This window comes from Eubalaena glacialis, chromosome 4 (assembly GCF_028564815.1).
Source record: "Eubalaena glacialis isolate mEubGla1 chromosome 4, mEubGla1.1.hap2.+ XY, whole genome shotgun sequence".
Lineage (NCBI taxonomy): Eukaryota > Metazoa > Chordata > Mammalia > Artiodactyla > Balaenidae > Eubalaena > Eubalaena glacialis.
This window is the reverse complement of record NC_083719.1, coordinates 127,847,088-127,853,418: the sequence shown is the minus strand read 5'-3', so window position 1 is coordinate 127,853,418 and position 6,331 is coordinate 127,847,088.

The following is a 6,331-nucleotide window of genomic DNA, read 5'->3' as shown; positions in this document are numbered from 1 at the left end:
TGTTGTGAGGACAGGGTTGGAGGGCCAGCATGAATGAAGCTGGTTGGTTGCCCGCTATAACGTGCCTCTGCACGTCCTGTTTATTTTGTGATAACAGTGAAATGGCCCAATCTAAGGCCCATTAGAGCTCAGTGTCTGAGAGGCCTCCCAGGCCCTACTAGTTCCCCACCCAGCTTCCACAAGGACAGTGCCAACTCTGCAATCTCCTACACACCTCTGTGATCTACCCAGTGAGGGGGACTCCCAGTCCCATCTCGGCACCTACAATATTTAATTCAGTAGCCCAGCGTTCTTCAGTCTTACTGTTCTAAAAAACAGGAGCTCAGGCCTTGACTATCAGTGCAAACTTGAGGAGTCTTGGAGCCCAGCTGTGTTTCAGTTTCTTCCTTTGCCCAGTAGATTTGTACAGTAGGAACCATACTTGCTCAGGACTAAATTTCATATGGCGTAAGTGCCGGACGTAACCCCTACTCTTTTCTCTGAATCAGGGATGAGGTGAGCAGAAATGACTTCTAAATCATCACTACCAGATACCAGTTTTTTAGAGGGAAAGCAATGCGGATGAAAGGGACTGACATGAGAAGTTATTTGACGAAAATTCTAGGAATTGTCACTCAACAGCATATTTTAATGAAAAGAGAAGTATGGGATCCTAAAAACAAGTACCACACAATTCTGAATAGTTTAATACAAAACTATTGACAGGGAAAAATAAAAAGTTAAAGGAGGATAATCTCAACTTAATACAAAATATTCCCTAGTTAGTGGAAGGGGGCAGGGGTTCCTTTGCGTGGACAGCTGGTAACTCCATGTGCCCTCTATGAACACTGGCTTCCTTCTTAGAGAATGAAGAGGCCCCGGACAGAGCCAGTTGCAGCCAGGCTTGGTCTGCCTTTCCCATTTGGCAGTGTCTCAGTCTCTCTTTAGTAATAATTTGCCCTGGCACCCAAAAGGCAAGCCAGAAGAAGAAATTTGAATATCCTATGGGAGATATCCCATATTAGGTCTGGTGTCTCAGCTGGGCTGATTTTACCAAGACAGCTTTGGAAGGGAAGAATAATGGATGCTGTGTTGGGGTAGTAGGAGGGGGAGAATAGCTAATTTCAGCAACAAGCTTTTGTTACAACAAAAATCAGGGAACAACTGACATTTCTCTTTCTTAATCCTCCATTACAAGTACACCAAAGGGAAAAACAACAGGAGCTCAAAGAAATAAGTAATACTTACTGGGAGATTCCACCCTCCTCCCCCCCCATAGTGGGGGGGATTTGAATAAAAGAAGCTGTAGTCTAATGACATTGGCTTCTATCAAAACACTGCCTAAAGGTCCCCCCACTAGGATGCAATCCATTTCTGATACCCTCTCTGTGAATCACATCTGTGCAAGAATATTCTTCTTCAGTGTATTTTCTTTTGTATATTTTTCACTTGCACATGAGCATTTATTTAGTTGTGAGAAATAATGTGGTATGTTGCGTTAGAAATCAGGAAACCAAAATTCTGAGTCTGTCACTCAGTAGCTAAATGATCATTAATGCCTCAGTTGCCTCACTTGTAAAGTAGTAAAATGAGACCTATTCCTCCTGTCTGATACAATTATTGAGTATTCATATATTTCTTTATTCAAAACTATTCATTGAAAGTCTTCTACATGTTCTGGTCACCAAGGAAGGCGAATTCTCTTTCTTTTTTTTTCTTCCTTAAATTTATTTATTTATCTGTTTTTGGCTGTGTTGGGTCCTTGTTGCTGCGCGCGGGCTCTCTTTAGTTGCGGCGAGCGAGGGTACTCTTCGTTGCAGTGTGCGGGCTTCTCACTGCGGTGGCTTCTGCTGTTGCGGAGCACGGGCTCTAGGCGCTGGGGCTTCAGTGGTTGTGGTTCGCGGGCTCTAGAGTGCAGACTCAGTAGTTGTGGCGCCCGGGCTTAGTTGCTCCGCGGCATGTGGGATCTTCGTGGATCAGGGCTCGAACCCGTGTCCTCTGCATTGGCAGGCGGATTCTTAACCACTGCGCCACCAGGGAAGCCCCAAATTCTCTTTCTTTATTGTGTTTACATCTAGTGGTAAAATGTTCACAATAAGTAAGTAAACAAATAAATAAGCGAGATGATATCAATTTGTGAAACCATGAAGACTACACAACAAGATATTGTGATACCGTGATGGAGAGTGTTTTTTCATGGAGATGGTAGTTAACCTGACTTTCCTAAATGGTTTATGTCATTTGTGATTATGTTACTCTGTAATATATCAGCTTAAACATAATTTCCAAGGTCTTTAAGAATTTTGACTGATATTAAATCAAGTAAGTTGGTGAATAATCTTTAGATGGCTGAATAATTTTTAAGGAAGATAGAATACAAAAACATTGGTCACCAAGCATGGTATGTACACACACACATACACACCACACATGCCTCTTATTTTTATGTTTGAGAGTAGATAAGCCTTTGGGGTATATTAATGTATATGTTCAGTTTGGCCCCTTTAAGAAATTTAAAAGGGATGTGTGTGGCCATAGGAAGTTTTATGTTTGCTTTGCTCGTAGCTAAATGTTTGTGTATTTCAAACCATACTCAGTTACTTGCCTACAGTTACCTCCATGAGGAAATAGAAGGTAGTTACATTGGTTAAAAGTTGTAATTTATATGCTAAGAGAGTAGAACTTAATGTTCTCAGCACAAAAAAAAGGAATGGTAGCTATATGATGGGATGGAGATGGTAGCTAATACTGTGGTGGTAATAATTTTACAGTTTGTAAATGTATCAAATCAACATTTTATACATCTTAAACTTATACAATGTTAAGTGCCAATTATATCTTAGTAAAGCTGGAAAAAAAGAGAAATGGATAGGATCCCATTTTTTAAATTGAAGTTTGGTTGATTTACAATGCTGTGTTAATTTCAGGTGTACAGCAAAGTGAGATATATATATAGATAGATATATATATATATATATCTTTTTCAGATTCTTTTCCATTATAGGTTATTACAAGATATTGAATATAGTTCCCTGTGCTATACAGCAGGACCTTGTTGGTTATCTATTTTGTATATAGCAGCTTGTATCTGTTAATCCCAAACTCCTTATTTACCCCTTCCCCGCTTTCCCTTAGGTAACTGTGAGTTTGTTTTCTGTGTCTGTGAGTCTAATTCTGTTTTGTAAATAAGTTCAATTGTATCATTATTTTTAGATTCCACATATAAGAGATATCAGATGATATTTGTCTTTCCCTGTCTGACTTATTTCACTTAGTATCATAATCTCTAGGTGGTCCATCCATGTTGCTGCAAATGGCATTATTTAGTTCTTTTTTATGGCTGAGTAATATTCCATTATATATATATATCCATTCATCTGTCAATGGACATTTAGGCTGCTTCTGTGTCTTGGCTATTGTAAATAGTGTGGCTATGAACATTGGGGTGCATGTATCTTTTCAAATTAGAGTTTTCATCTTTTCCAGATATATACCCAGGAGTGGGGTTGCTGGATCATATGGTAGCTCTATTTTTAGTTTTTAAAGGAACCTTCATAGTGGCTGCACCAATTTACATTCCCACCAACAGTGTAGGAGTGTTCCCTTTTCTCCATGACTTCTCCAGCATTTATTATTTGTAGACTTTTTGTTGATGGCCATTCTGACCAGTGTGAGGTGATAGCTCGTTGTAGTTTTGATTTGTATTTCTCTAATAATTAGCGATTTTGAGCATCTTCTCATGTGCCTTTTGACCGTCTCCATGTCTTTTTTGGAGAAATGTCTATTTAGTTCTTCTGACAATTTTTTGATTCGGTTGCTTGTTTTTTTTGTTATTGAGTTCTGTGAGCTGTTTGTATATTTTAGAAATTAAGCCCTTGTCAGTCACATCATTTGCAAATATTTTCTCCCATTCTGTAGGTTGTCTTTTAATTTTGTTTACGGTTTTCTTTGCTGTGCAAAAGCTTATAAGTTGGATTAGGTCCCATTTGTTTATTTTTGCTTTTATTTCTTTTGCCTTGAGAGGATGACCTAAGAAAACATTGGTACGATTTATGTCAGAGAATGTTTTGCCTATGTTTCCTTGTAGGAGTTTTATGGTATGATGTCTTATATTTAAATCTTTAAACCATTTTGAGTTTATTTTTGTGTATGGTGTGAGGGTGTGCTCTAACTTCATTGCTTTACATGCAGCTGTCCAGCTTTCCCAAGACCACTTGCTGAAGAGACTATCTTTTCTCCATTGTATATTAATACCTCCTTTGTTGAAGATTAATTGCCTGTAGGTGTGTGGGTTTATTTCTGGGCTCTCTATTATGTTAGGATCCCATTTTATTCAATATCATGGGAACTAGAAAAATCTTTTTGAGATATACAAAATAAGATACGAACAAATGTATGAACCTATCACTTTTCTAGAAGAAAAATCTAGTTGTGACAATGTCAATTCTCTTCAAATAAATGTGTAAGCTTAAAAAGTTTTGGGCTTCCCTGGTGGCGCAGTGGTTAAGAATCCGTCTGTCAATGCAGAGGACACGGGTTCAAGCCCTGGTCCAGGAAGATCCCATGTGCTGCGGAGCAACTAAGCCCATGAGCCACAACTACTGAGCCCACGAGCCACAACTACTGAATCCTGCGTGCCTAGAGCACGTGCTCCACAACAAGAGAAGCCACCGCAATGAGAAGCCTGAGCACTGCAACGAAGAGTAGCCCCCGCTCGCCACAACTAGAGAAAGCCCGCGTGCAGCAGCAAAGACCCAATGCAGCCAAAAATAAAATAAATTTATTTTTTTAAAGTTTTAATTTATATGGGCCATTGAGACTATATTAAGAATTGAAGTAGCAAAGAAATATGAATGTGTATGTAAGATTATGAGTGTGATTGTGTTTATCAACGTAAAAAGAGCAATTTTGTCTTGAAGTAAAATAAATGGCTGACTGTGCCAGAATGTGAAGATTAGTAAGAGATAAAATTTGAATGGGTAAGTTGTAGAAGTTTGAGGGAAAGAAAACCTTGTTTTCTATGGTTTATAATACCTACAAATTGTAAGTCTCAAAAGAAAGAATGAAATATGTTAAAACTTTTGACAAAATTGGCTCAGCTTTAATGCGTTTACTCATAGGACTTGTTAAAAAGGTCTTTGCTGCAAATTGTTATATTAATACAAGAGTAGAACTTGAATTTTTTCCTTTATGTTAAAATGACAAACTAGTCTTGGACTATTCAGTTTGTTATCAACAAGAGATAGTAAAAGTTATCTTTAACTTCTGTGTAATCTGCCCAAATATCAGATATTATATATCTGATCAGAAGAACTGTCTGTACTTCCTGCTGACTTTGTCATGGCCTTGATTATTTCAAAACAAAAAAAACAGTAGCAGAAATTCCTCATTTCTTAGATAGTTGAAGTTCCTTGTAATTATACCTACAGTTATGTTTATTTAGCACCAGTGTATTGTCACGCTGGTTAATAGGTAGCCAAGCTACAACCATTCATTGTTCCTAGGCATCTAGGCTTCCATCTTAAGCTGTTGATGGTTTTTTGAAAATTCTTTTCAATATTACCTTCCCAAGATCTGTTCTGTAGTTTATAAAAATGTAATTATTAATGTGTTTTTACATGTCAAACCGTCTTTGTTGCTTCCTAGATGACTAAAATACCAAAGGCTTGGCCTCTTACCATATAACCCATGATGTGTCATTCACAATCAGGAGGGATAGTAAAGTTAATTAGCTGTGTTTAATATGCTCTATATTTCTTTTTTTTTTAATATTTATTTATTTGGCTGCACCAGGTCTTAGTTGCAGCACGCAGGATCTTTGTTGCAGTACGTAGGATCTAGTCCCTTGGCCAGGGATCAAACCCAGGCCCCCTGCATTGGGAGCGTGTAGTCTTAACAACTGGACCACCAGGGAAGTCTCGGTATGCTCCATATTTCTTAATTGGCTTAATCCTGTTGTAGGATATGCATTAAATATTAAGCCCACAAACTGGGACAAGCTGTCCCATCAAAAAAATATTTTCTATCTTCCCTATGTTCATCTTTTAAAGTAGATTTGTCAGTATCCCCATGTCCACAGTATATTCTTACCTTTGAGGAAACACTGACAAAGTCCACAACCTAATAGGATTTTACTCTCCTCTATTCTGATATAGTTGTTTTCTCTAATAAATTAACAAAGCCTTCAGTCTAATCAAGATCAAGTGACTTTTGCTTTCCTTGCATGCTTACCTCAAGTCTTCTGCTGCATGCTAAAGTCTTCAACATAGGACAGTCCAAATGACTTGGTGGGAAAGATTGCACCAGGTACTCTTAACTGGAATAGACTTATAGGGCTAGGCTTCTCCACATA